The sequence below is a fragment of the Pholcus phalangioides genome, unplaced genomic scaffold (assembly GCF_987345545.1).
Source record: "Pholcus phalangioides strain wild (caught in Gottingen) unplaced genomic scaffold, Ppha-v1.0 ptg000011l_1, whole genome shotgun sequence".
Taxonomy (NCBI): Eukaryota; Metazoa; Arthropoda; class Arachnida; order Araneae; family Pholcidae; genus Pholcus; species Pholcus phalangioides.
In genome coordinates this window covers 30046216-30060428 of record NW_028301604.1, presented here as the reverse complement: position 1 = coordinate 30060428, position 14213 = coordinate 30046216, and the positions used below count along the sequence as shown (strand labels likewise).

At 36.8% G+C, this 14213-nt stretch overlaps 1 protein-coding gene across 1 annotated transcript in view; it reads left to right on the top strand.

The window, feature by feature from the left end:
- The first annotated feature begins 3374 nt into the window (after positions 1-3374).
- LOC149080321 (uncharacterized) overlaps positions 3375-14213 on the top strand; it is a 311347-nt gene continuing 300508 nt past the window's right edge. The window contains exon 1 of the mRNA XM_089238630.1: positions 3375-3697. The gene's annotated coding sequence lies outside the window, so the exon portion shown is untranslated. The remainder of the gene's footprint in view (positions 3698-14213) is intronic.

The window sequence follows — 14213 nt, the reverse complement described above, 5'->3', positions numbered from 1 at the left end:
GTTGAAGAAGCAATTATAGAAGGTGAATTCAGCCCCCCCTCTAGTCTAGAGTCCGGGGCACTAGACCACCTGCTTCTCCCCCCCCCCAGTTGTGGCCCTGCATCTATTAAATTAGTAATGCGTGGATTTGAAATTAATTGTATACATATTTGTGTTGTAGGTCTATGTGATCATCGTGGCAACCAGAGCTTTTTTCAAAGGATTAGCCAACTCAAAATTAGAAAATCATAATTTTAGCCAATCACCACTGCCCAATCGCGGGTTCCGAACCTGGATTTTCATCAACGGGAAAATCTAGGGGTGTAGGCAGGGGGGGGGGGGCGTGCCAATACCTTCTAAAGCAGAAGGCATAGCAGCCAGATGACAAAATTGGACATTCAAAGTAGAATTTTTACAGATTCATTTTTTTGTTTTTGTTTGAACGATCTCGGAAAATGTTTTACAATTTGAACAGGAGTTCCGAATTCTTTACTATTTTTCAAAAAAAATAGCATTCGTAATCTTGTAGGAACAAGGAGAATTTAAGCCGTCTAGACGCTGCCTTTCAGTGATGGTAACCTCTTCCAGCAAAATTTCCCTCAAAAATTCCCCTTTCGACTAAATTTTTCCCACGCATTCTGAAAAATGTGCTGCCATCCAGCGGGGAAAATATGTAGTCAAGTATTTTACAATGGAAAAGTATTGCACTGCATTAATTTCTACTTTTTTCAAAAAATTATTTTGTTTGATGAACTCGCAAAATTTCTCACAAGTACTAAGGCCGGTATTACACTATAAAAGTTAGATAAAATCCCTTTTATAAAACTCAAAAAATCCAGCCAATAAAGCTCATAGGTACATTCGAGCAAATGCAACCAATACGCTTATTGGTTGGATTTTTCAAGTTTTATAAAAATACTTTTATCGAACTTTTACAGTGTAATACCAGCCTAAGAAATTTCCCACTTGGTCAAATTTTGGCCAATTTTCCCCACGAATATGGGAAATTCCCCACGAGTTACCATCACTGCTGTCTTTGAATGTCGGCATATAGCCGCGAAAGTACTGTAATTTCCTGTAAAAAATTGTAACCGGAGGGGAGAAAATCCGCAGAGGAATAAAAACTACGAAATTTGAAAATTCTGTACATTCCCCTCTCTCTCTTTCACAGAAGCGCAATTACACAAAAATACGTCATCTTATTCTTCTACACACACACACACACACAACCCGCGTGTATATCAATACAATACAGTATACAAAGTAGTAAAACCACTTTTTCAAGGTCGCGTGATCACGATAGACGGTAAAAGAAAAGGGAAAAAAGTTGGGGACATTTTCCCTTTTTTTTCTTCTTGGGGGTCATTCAAATATTACGTCAGCATCGATGGAGGAGGGGTTTCCGATTTGCTGACTTTTGATGACAAAGGGGGAGGGGATTCGGATGATGCTTACGTCATAAACCAACCTTTATAAAAATATGAAATATTCTTAATGGCAACTTACTCGGTGCGCCAAAAACGAGAAAAACCTTTCGCTAGTTTGTGGTCACCTGAACTAACAATTTTTCCTACTGATAAGTCCCCTACAGATCCACTTTAGTGATCTCTAAATGTTTGGCGGATCCTTCAAATGCTCTGGAAATGTGTCTGGGCCGCGTAAGTGCTATGGAACTGTGCCACGCATCACTCAAATGATCCGTAATTATGCTGTGGATCACTTAAGTAATTTGGGAATGTGCCGTGGGGGTAACTTCAGTGATGTAGAACTGTACTGAGGGCCGCTTAAGTGCTCTGAAACTATGCCACATATCACTCAAGGGATCTTCTCTAAATGTGCCACGGATCGCTTAAGTGCTCTGGAACTGTATCGCGGGTTACTTAAGTGATCTGTGCATGTGCCACGGGCCTACTTCAGTGATCTAACGCGATTGGTCCGCGGGCCAAGGGTTTACTATATATGTCTTAAAGGGTGGGTCACAATAAATTTCTTAAAAAGAAATTTTGAGTTCTTAGCCTTCAAATAGCATTGAAATTAACAGAAATTAATTACAAGATTATGATTATACATATAAAGGTATTTTCTTTCGAAATTTTAATTAAAAAATACTATTTACATTAAAAAAAATAAATTTTCGTCTGGGGGCGCACGAGCCCCCCTAGGCCCCCCCCCTCCCGCGTACGTTTCTGATCCCACCAATATGCGTTAGGAGGCAGTGCTGACGGGGGGAAGGTCAGAGTTTTGCTGACTTTCGCTGACAAAGGGGAGGGGGTCAAAAATGGTTAAAACTTTGCTGACGTAATACTTTAACGCCCCCTTGGAACTAGGAAAGAACCAAATTGTGAGCAATTTTGTTGAGAACCAAGTGAACCAAATTTTTATTCGTCCTCTTCCGAAATTTCTGTTATTTGACGCTCTATAATTTTATTATTGGCATCTCTGGAGTCGGGATGGTCAAAATTACGTGAAAAATTTAATGTCCGGGAAATAGGGGCTCATTCTAATTTATGCGTTTTTTTCTAAGAAAATTCCTCTCCTGACCATACTCACCGACTTATCAGTTTTTTATATTTATCCTGTCATCTGTGTGCAAGTAGTATGTACATGGAAACAGAGAGAGACAAAATGTTTTCTGCAATTTGCTGTTTTTTAATTGATTTCTTTGATGCTCTTCACGTACAATCAGTTTATTTTTAAAAATAAATTAAAATCTTATGGACAGAAACATAATTTAAATGACCTATGGCTAAATCTACTCAATTAACGGAACTAAAATTTTTAATGGCGATTAAAAATTCATCGATAAATTGTCCCGATTAATTGAAACAGCCCTAAACAAAACTAATTTGAAAAGTAGCTAATCGAATAAAAAAAAAACGAAGATTACAAGTAGCATAGGTCTACTATAGTTTTGAGACAGTTGAATTAGTATTTTATTCGACCCACAATAGAATATAAACGTATAAAGTTGGGAGAAAAATCATGGCAAAAGTGAAAATTCTGATCGATTTTGTTTTCGTTGCGAAAAGAAGTAAGAACGTGCAACTATTCATTCGCTCACAAATATGACGCTTCCAAAGTTTCATTCTAAACCGTTTCTTTCTTCCTTTTTTTGTCAGATGTATACATATACATACACACCTGCGCGAACGTGTATAATGGGTCACAATTCTTGAGACACCTTCCCACTGTTATAACTCCACCTATAAAAGTTACCCACCCACTCTTACGCCCAATGGAAATAGGATTCTCAATTCATATCTTTTGATTGGCACCGCAGTACATCGAAACCACGCCCAGATTTGTCAAGTCTATCGAAAACGGAAGATTTTCCGAAAGACCGAAAAGCTGACACCATTTTAGCTTATTTGATTTTTTGGAGCTTCATTGTTGGTTGTTTTTAAAACCGTGGGAACTTGTATATCGCATGGCCTAGAATAGCAAAGGAAACTTACAATGTCTGTGTGTACTACCAGCATATCCAAACCAAGCAGTTTTTCGGTGCGTGATATATTGGATTTACACGGATCAAAATCTGCTTGCAGCATATTTCGAACTTCAGCTCCAGCGGCAACTCCGAATATTGAGAATGTAACGGAATCTGTGTCGTACGCTGCAAATAATCTAGCATCATCGACCTATGATATGTCTTTGTATAATGAACAATTGCAGAGGTGGTCAAACAGAGCACCGACGGAGGAATCATACGCATTGACAAGTAAGCAAAAAGTGAAATTTTGCTGGAAAAATTATTTTTGTAATTATATAACATACGAGGTACATAATTTATTATAGGATACGTTCATAGACTTGACTAAGTTCTAATGTGCATGATAGAGAGCCAAATATGCTTCCATACACGGGAGTTTTCCAAAAAAAAACGTTGGTTCCTCAACTGTATAAAATTTCGATTCGACATTATGATTGTTTTATTAGAAAAAAGACAATATATCAAAGCATAGAGAATTTATTAATTTAATTATATTATTACATTTAAGACGCATGCAGTAAATCGGAATAATTTCTTGTGTCATAAATAAAGCCTGGATTCTAGGCACTAAAATATGCACAAAACATCACAAACTCTGCAAGAAATATCCCAAAATATACACTAAAAAGCCCCCAAAAGTCACTGAACATCCCACAATATGTATTAAAATTGAGAATTTATGAGTCAAAAATATATGGAAGAATATATATATAAACTCTTTGCCCAAGAGTATTATTTATTTATTTATACAATAGTGCTTGGCCGAGGCCTATACAAGGGAATGCGGTGAAGTTTGACAGAGACGATTGATGTTGCGAAGGAAAACAGAAACTGTTGTACAATCAATAATGTTTGACGGGAGGTTGTTCCAGTCGGTTATTGTTCGAGGAAAGAAACTAAATTTGAAACAATCTGTGGATGCAAAGATAGGTTTAAATTTTTGTAAATGGTTCATTCTTTTTGAAAAGTATGAAGCTGGAGTTAGAAAATTCGAAGTGTCGATATGAAAATGACCATGAAGGATTTTGAAAAGGAAAGTTAATCGAGAGATAAATCTACGGGTAAAAACCGGTTGCATATTGAGTTGGCGCTTGAGTTCAGTGACGGAGGCAGAGGATGACCAACAATTAAGAATGAAGCGGGCGGATTTATTTTGAATAGATTCTAATTTGTCTATGTTTGAGAGAATATGGGGGTCCCAGTTTTCACAGGCATATGACGGTATAGGAAGGATGTAAGTTTGGAAGTAAAGATGTCTGATGTAACGGGTGGAGTTTTTGAAGTTTCGACGAAGAAAAAAAGAGTTTTTGGAGACACTTATGAAAGACGTAATCAACATGGAAATTCCAACGGAGGTCGGCAGAAATAATTACACTCAGATATTAATAATTAGAAACTTCGGTGGTTAAGGAGTTATTGATAGTGTAAGAAGAATGGAGGGAAGTCTTTTGCGAGTAATTTTCATAAAAACTGTTTTTGAAGAATTAAGGGGTAATTACCATGACTATAACATCGTTCCGATACAATGTTGAGGTTATTTTGGAGGGATTCGTTGTGCACTGTTTGGTAGATGACGCAATCATCTGCAAAGAGTATGATATGGCAATTGATGGAATTAGGAAGATCGTTTATATAAATCAAAAATAAAATAATAAAATATAAATCAAAAATAAAATAATAAAATATAAATCAAAAATAAAATAATAAAATATAAATCAAAAATAAAATAATAAAATATAAATCAAAAATAAAATAATAAAATATAAATCAAAAATAAAATAATAAAATATAAATCAAAAATAAAATAATAAAATATAAATCAAAAATAAAATAATAAAATATAAATCAAAAATAAAATAATAAAATATAAATCAAAAATAAAATAATAAAATATAAATCAAAAATAAAATAATAAAATATAAATCAAAAATAAAATAATAAAATATAAATCAAAAATAAAATAATAAAATATAAATCAAAAATAAAATAATAAAATATAAATCAAAAATAAAATAATAAAATATAAATCAAAAATAAATACTAAGAAGTCACCAACGAATAACGTAAATGTATGGAAAAAAAATGCAAAAAATTCCTAATTCATCTCAACACAGTGGGTGTTGTCTTCCGAGGAAGAATATATAATCACTAATCACGCTGACCAAGGATCCCCCCTTCGGTTTAATACCAAATCTCAATTCTCGGTTGCTCAGCGGGGAAAACGAGTACGTCTGTTTACTTTAAATGCCGCGGTCAGCCGTGGTTTAAAGTGAACAAACGTGTTTTTTTTGCTGAGCAACCGAGAGTTAAGATTTGGTATTTAACCCAAGTGGGATCCGTCAGCGTGATTAGTGGTTATATATTTTTCCTCTGAAGGCGACACCCACTGTGTCTCGCAATTCATTAGGAATTTTGTATTTTCCGTATATTTGCCTTATTAGTTGGTGATTTCTTAATTAAAAATATACCCAACAAAAAAGTAAACATGATCTTAAAATGTATATTTCTGTTTCATTAATGCAGAATTAATTGAAATATCATTAAAAGTGCCATATTTTTCAACCGAGATTCAACATTTGACTAAAAAAAAAATACTTGCAAGCGAATAAAACCAAATAAAGACTAGCTATTGCCCATTTTGGCAAAAAGTTGCTGAGTTGGCCACACTTATTACTGAAAATACCGAAAATGTTCCGTGTTCATTAAATGATTCCTGAAAAATATAATACTTTAATTTCGATATCTTTAGTGCTAAAATTCGCTAAAATGCAAGATTTTCTGGGATATAAGGGTGAGATGGTCACTCTAGTATTAATGTTTCATACAAGTTATTGTCAGTTTCCTTATGCAGTGATTGTTTCGTCTTAAATTAAGTAAAACAAAAATAAAGGGCTGTAAAATTTTAATTTGCTCTATCCAATGAGTATGAAGTAAGATAGTTCTATACCCGACCTTTAGGTTCCCCGGCTTGAGTTAAGCCTACCAGAAAAGGCTCTCTACATTTTTAGTAATTCACTAAACTCATCTTTCTCTCTCTCTCTAAATTTTGTTTGTTTTTAATTCAGGGAGGATACAAACACTTTACTACCGATCATTGTTCATGTGGTTGAGCTTTCGTATAACTTCAAAAATATGCTCTTATTCAGCAAGTATTTCAATTTTGTGCATTCATATGCATTCATATTAAAAAGGGCCAAAATATGCAAATGCACGTGTGCATTTGCATATAATCCGGCCTTCAGTCATAAAAATAGCATCACTAAGGCCGGGATAACACTATTAAAGTTTTATATAGATGTTTCACAACAAGTGCTCAAAGTTCTTGCCATCCACAGTTATGAAAAAAAAGTGATACATTCCTATGTGATTTTGTTTTGTTTTTGTGTTTTCTACCTCCCCTAAACGTTTGTACGTTGAGTTTTGAATCACCCTGTATAGGCTCATATCAGCGGTGTTTAGTTTTCTCCTTGGACTTTTATTGCTGGCAGTGGCTTTTGAGCGGTTTGTTGCTCATATGGTGCCAGGGCCGCAACTAGGAGGGAGCAGGCGGTTCTCGTGCCCCGGGCGCTAGACCAGAGGACGCAAATTTTATTCCCAAACCTCTCCTTCAACATTTCAAGGGGGCGCCAAAATGCACACTTGCTCCGGGTGACCAAGCATCTAGTTGCGGCCCTGTATGGTGCTACAATACATACAATATGCTACATACAATAAATCGCATCGCTGCTTTGCAGAAGTAATGAAGAAATGTTTGAGCTTCTGAACACGAAAGGTTGGTCTGGACGTCAATCTCCGTTCAAATTCGTCCCACATCTGCTCGATTTGTTTGAGACCAGTACCCCCGAGTAGGACACAATAAGGGTTTCAAGTCTTCGTGCCATTTTATAGCAGTTGTACTTCTGTGGTAAGATGCATTGTCATCCTGATGAAGATAATCGTCTATTGCGTGATTTTGCCAACATGCAACAATGACACGATTGCCTTACGACATAAGCACAATTGATAACAAAAATTATCATTGAGCCGGTTATCACTATTTTAGAGTGGACACTTGCGTGGCAATTTATTCTTGAGTATTCAGAAGACACGACGAGCCTCAAAGAAACAGATCTAAGTTGTTTGAAATGCGACCACATGTCCCTTCAGAATTTTTTTCTAATGTCCAAAGCATTATTTCTGGAGGATAAAAATTGTATTGAAATTATCCGGACGGTGCAGGTCTGCTGATAGAAAACATGTAAAGAGTATCGACTCTGTCCCTAAGAAATTTTTTAACTACTGAACTCGATGCACACAATCTGCTTTGCTTAGATACACAATAGAAATCCAATCAACAAAACAAATATAACAATTGCACCTTTTAAAAAATGTTTCAAACTACGTTGTTTTTTTTTAATTTTGAAATAAATAGCATAAGAGTCCTCGAGATTTAAGCAACAGTGTAATGTTATGTCAATTATAATCCTTCACGTAATTCCACTGATATGATTTAAAAAATTAAATTTTATTGGTAATTTTTGCTCCAGTAGGGTTATTATGAAACAAAATTTGAAATGCAATTGAAACCATTGAATTATTTTAATATATTTCGTTTGAGATCTATTGGGGGTGGGGAGGGGGGGGGGGTGAGCCATTTTCAAATCAGTTTTAGTTATGCGACTTTCACATGGGACTTTTGACCCGGGCTGTTAACATCGTATAAAAGGGCTCCACTATACTTGTATATACACAGACATATTATACATATTTTATTTTAAATGCATCTATGCTACTAGTCATGAGACTTGTGGCACAGATATTAGATACGGCATTATTACATCGATTACAAATCCGTCTCTTCCCATTTAATTTTAGACACTCACAGCCCCAGTTGCCTTTGTGCAGTTACGCCCCTGATTCAAAATTATTTACAAAATGCCACGAAAAGATTTGTGCACCGGAAGAAAAATTATAATTTTAAAGGATTATCAAATAGAAATGAAAAGTTAACTCATAATTTAAATTCTTAAATTAAGTTGAGGTGAAATGTATCAAATTATCAAATAAAAATAGATTGAACTTTTTAAATATAATTTATAAGCAGGAATATAAAGATGATGATTGGAGTAGAACGCAAATATATTTCTTCATAAAAATATATTTTATTAATTTTTTACTCAATTGAATCATTTTCTCAATAAACTAAATTCCAATGTGACTATTTTCTGTGAAATATGCTGCAGAGAGTAGTGTGTATGGGGAAGCAAATTTATGCTAAAATATGAACGCAGATTTTTAATGAACTACCCGAATTACTTCATAGTTGTGTGAATTTTATTCTTGATTTCCAACATCGTTTTGCTATTCTGAAAAATTCTATAGAAATCTGTATTCACAGCTCTTCAGGCAGAATGCACACTGACGCAATACTGCATAACGACTGCATTATCGCGCTAGTGTGGAATTCGCATTAGGCCCGAGATACACATGCTACTTTGCAACACGAAGGTATCCCCGGCCTTAGCATGAATGGAATTTTTGAAGGAATTTATTGCTCTCTTGGAAAACGATCAAGCATGCTCATTCTTTCTTGTCATTTCATGAAAAAAAATGATTAACGGACGATTGACTTTAATTCATCGATAAGATCCTAAAACAAAAGCTCAATTCGAAGTTTGGATCTGTGGAAATCATGAAGAAAGTTATTAAGCACGAAATACAATAAAAATATAATAAAAATCATCTTTTCTTGCACGTCCAAATAATAGAAATATTAAGGCCACAACAGACAAAATGCCCAACGAGGTGGCTAAAAAAATATGCCCGTAAAAAATATGGATGTCGAATATACAAGCTTATATATCTCTAAACTATATCAAGAATACAGAAACCCAATAAGAGCAATAAAAATGCCAATAATTATAATAATATGTAAATATGTTACACACACCCCCCAAAAAAAAATTATGGTTGTGTGTCTCATCCAAGTATAGATAGCTTCTCAATTTATCCCAATATGTTTAACGTATTTATTTTTGAACGCGTCAATCGTGTTAGAATTCACAACCCCCGGAGGTAAGGTATTCTATTTATTCACAACTCTATTGTAGAAAAACTCCCTGCGAAACCACAACCTGTAATTATCCCTTACTAAACGATACTGGTGTCCCCCTTGTTGAAGCAGTTGATTAACGCTGTAATAATAACTCATGGTCCCTTTTCTCCATACCGTTGAAAATCTTAGAAACATTTCGATCATATCCCCTGACACTTGCGTTCCTCCAATGTAAACATATTCAAGAAATCAAATCTTTCTTCACAGCTCAAGCCTTGTATGCTATCAAGAGCACGCGTGGATCTTCACTGCACCCCCCCCCCCGACCAAGTCAATGTTCATCTGTGAGTATGGTCTCCGAAACATAACGCGATCGAACTCCAATCGAGGATGAACTAAGCCCTGGAAAAGTGGAAGAATCACGTAATGATTAATATATATAATTATGTTTTTTTTAAAAATTCTTCAACAGCAGCCTCCTCTTTTTACGGAAATTTTTTTTGTCCCTTCGGTGTCCTCAAAAGAGAGGGTTTTGCCATACTTTGTTTTTTCTTCTGGGAGATGTAGTATAAAAAGAGAGGGTTTTGCCATACTTTGTTTTTTCTTCTGGGAGATGTAGTATAATTTAGCTTCTATTCTATTAAAAGAAAAAAAATCAATCAAATCATATCGTGCACATCAGTTTTTGTACAGCAGTGTTTTTCTCAGATCCGTAAGACTTCTGACGACAAGGGGTATGTGCATTTCAAGACTCGATCTATCAATGTGATATCTTCTCAAAGTTATAATAACATTCAAGTTATAATAACATTCAAGTTATAATAACATTCAAGTTATAATAACATTCAAGTTATATTAGTCTCAAGTTATAATAACATTCAAGTTATAATAACATTCAAGTTATATTAGTCTCAAGTTATAATAACATTCAAGTTATAATAACATTCAAGTTATATTAGTCTCAAGTTATAATAACATTCAAGTTATAATAACATTCAAGTTATATTAGTCTCAAGTTATAATAACATTCAAGTTATATTAGTCTCAAGTTATAATAACATTCAAGTTATAATAACATTCAAGTTATAATAACATTCAAGTTATAATAACATTCAAGTTATATTAGTCTCAAGTTATAATAACATTCAAGTTATATTAGTCTCAAAAGAAAGTTCAGAAATAAATGAATATTTTTATACAAAGGATGACGACAAGTAAATCCTGATCACTAGGGATCGCATTTTTGTGACCCAAAAATGAAATGCTGATCGATTAAAAAACTGGAAATTCTAGTTTTTTAACCTATTAGCACTGACGTTTCATCTTTAGGTCATAAAAATCCGAGCGCTAATGTACTTCACTTGATTTTCTATGATCAAAATAAAAACGAGATAAATAAAAACTCCGTTATAACGAGAACTCATGATCACGGCGAAAATCATTGTTATAATAGACTTCTCGTTATAAGCGAATTCAGTTTTTTTTCCTCTGTGAGGTAGGAAATTCTTGCTTTACCTGCATTACAATTGTATTTTAGGCAATTTTTTCTAATACTATATTAGCGAATGAAATGGCTTAGTTGTGAAATTACTTTTTGGATTTACAGCATTTGATTCCCTAAAACATTTTTGCTTGTAATTTTGTATTCTCAAAACAATCTAGCGAACTGCCGAACAATTAAAATTCTCAATTATTTTATCACTATTTAATAATTGAGCTACATGGACACAAAAACATTTTTTCATTAACCGAAAAGTTGTCTTTTGCACGATTTTTTTAGCCGTTCAGAAACGACTTTGAACTCTTAAGTTCTGGTCGAATAAGCCAACACCATCTATAGCAGAAGGCCTTCGCGCGAAGCTCGTGACGTCACTAAAGAAGGTCATCTCTCTCTGGAATGTCCTCAATGCCCCTGACAGACCAAACGGCATGGTTTTCCATTGACATACTCCACTGTGAGTGGTGAATGCTGTCAGTGGCTTGCTCTTTTCCTCCATCCTAATCTGCCAGTATCCTTTCAGGAGATCCAGGTTAGTCAACCAATGAGCAACCCCCGCTTCGAAAATTAGTTCTGGGATCTCCTTCATCGGGAACGCCGGAACCTTGGTGATGGCAATGAGTGCTCGAAAACCTACGCACATCCGCATAGTAGCGTCCTTCTTTGATACACAGACTATGGAATGGGCGATTTCCGAATCCGATGGCTCAATCCTAAGTCCAAGTCTAACAACTTCCTCACTTGCCGGTCCACTTCCTGGCGGTACGCCACGGGTACACTGTAGCCATGAGGCCTACGGCATTCGACTTCTGGGATCATTTCTATCTTGTGTGCCCCTACCTTTGCAGGTTGAACGGGACGAGTGAAAAACAATTCATGTCGTAAGATTGTTTTTTAACCGTTCAGCCTGCTTTGTGGTCAAATCTGGGATCACTAGCTCGTTTACCGATCTTAAAAATTCATTGACCTTAACTTGTTCCGGAAAAGTTGCAACTTCTCCATATTCTTCCTCCCCTTCGAATATAACGTTGACGGCCTTTACCTGTGCCACATATTTGCATATTTTGTTCTGATGAATGTGTTTTCTAGAGCCATCCGGCATTTCTATGATAAGTGAATGTGTATTCTTCTTCTACACAATCTTTCCCGGACCTTGCCACCTCGCATACAGTTTATTGGCTGAATCAGGGATCAGAACGACTACCTTATCCCCTAACCTCAAAAATTCTTACCGATGACCTAAGATTATAATGATGGTCAGTCCTTTCTTGCTCGATCAGGGCCGTCAACTTGGCCTGCTCTGTAGCCTTTTCCAACCGTTCTCTTAAATTATGCAAATACGCATGTATTGGGGTGGAATCTAACTGCAATGCGCCCTGTTTGCCTGTCCAGGACGTCTTCAATATTGATAGTGGACCCTGAGATTGTCGCCCGTACATCAGTCGAAATGGTGAAATCCCCGTGGTGGTGTTGGGTACCTCTCTGTACGCCCACAACACATATGGAATTTGCAGATGCCAACCCCTGCCTTCCTCCCTTATCACATGATGGAGCATTTTCTTCAATGTCGAATTAAAGCGTTCAACTAAACCATTAGACTGGGAGTACATCGGCGTTGAGAACCGAGGACAACATCCTATGCGCTTCTCAAACTCTATAGTCAATCTAGCATTAAGATTAGTTCCATTGTCTTGTCTGAGGCTATCATGTTCGGGATGCCAGTGCGGGAGAATATACACAACAGGGACTCGAATGTAGCCTTGGCATCTAAGCTGGTGAGTGGGACCGCCTCGGCCCACCTGATGTGCTGGTCTACTAAAGTTAAGATATACTTGTGACCCCTTGAGCTGGGAGGATCAATGGGCCCAATAACATCTATACCGTATTTACAATCTGGAACGGTAATTCGGCTCTCGTTATCGGGACAATGGGCGCTCTTTCTTACCTTCAGCGCTCTCCTTAGTTGGCAATTCTCACATGCTTGGAAAAACCTTTGAACATTCGCTCAGTCCCTCAATCCCTCCAAAAGAAAGAGTATCGGATTCTTTCCAATGTCTTTCGAACCCCCCTGTGTCCCCCAAACACAGAACAGTGGGTAAGCTCCATAACTTCATTCCTACGGCATTCTGGGACGACCAGCTGTCCTACTACTTCCTCTCACACTCGTTCTTTAGGAAACAAAAAACCCTCTGCAATGTAGTAGTCATCTTTCCTTTTCTTTGCTTTGCCCCAGGCATCGTCCAGCGATTTAATCTCAGAAAAGGGTGGTACCTTGCCCTTCAAAATGTTATAAACATCTTGGGGGCAATGAAACTTCCTCTACAAGCCCTTCCCCTACAGCACAGAGAATTTCCTGGTGGACGTTGATGCAGCCCCCCGTGTGAACCGATAAGGGAACATGAACTAATGGGCATTTTACAGCTGGACCAAAAATTCCTTTCAAAAAAATAGAGGGTTTCCACTTTACCTCCACATCGGATACAAGGTCTTTTCTTATCACCGTAATTTCAGTCCCTGAGTCGATGAGGGCCAACGATGTCTTCCCATTCACGCTGATTGGGACTCTTTGCAGCTCACATAGCCCCTTTGCTGGATTCCTGGACGCCCGGTTCAATGAATCTATCCTTGCGACCACTACCAACACCTCCTAAAGAAGAGGTCTTTTTAGGGGGTGTTGCCACTACGGACCCACCCGTTCCTGTAGTGTTCCCCCTCCCCTAGCGAATTCCGTTTTTCTTTCCCTGCCCTGGGACAATTCCGCTTGACATGGGATCTAGATCCACAAACAAAACATTCTAATTTTTTTAAACTTTTTTCCGGTTTTTCCTGCCTCCCACTCAGTTCCATTTGGCTATGCCCGGCTTTAACCTTCGAGACTGTTACCTGAAGATTTCCATTGCCCTCTCTCCTCCATGCATACGATTTCCCCTTTGCCGAATAGAACACATTGCATTCTCTTCCTAAATCTCTCGGTCGAAGCCAATCGTCTCCTTGTTTAAGGCCAGTATGTGTGACGGTCTCGTTGTCTTGACCTTCTATTACCTTGTCGGACACTATGAGTTGTTTGAGACCATCGAAATCGGATACGCCTCTAAGTTTCACATAGTCGGGTCGGGGTAAGTAACTCATAGTAGTCACACGTGGAGGTCAGTCTGGTGGAGTATTGCACAAAAGTCTCCTCCGGATTTCTCCTTGCCTCTCTGAAACTTTTA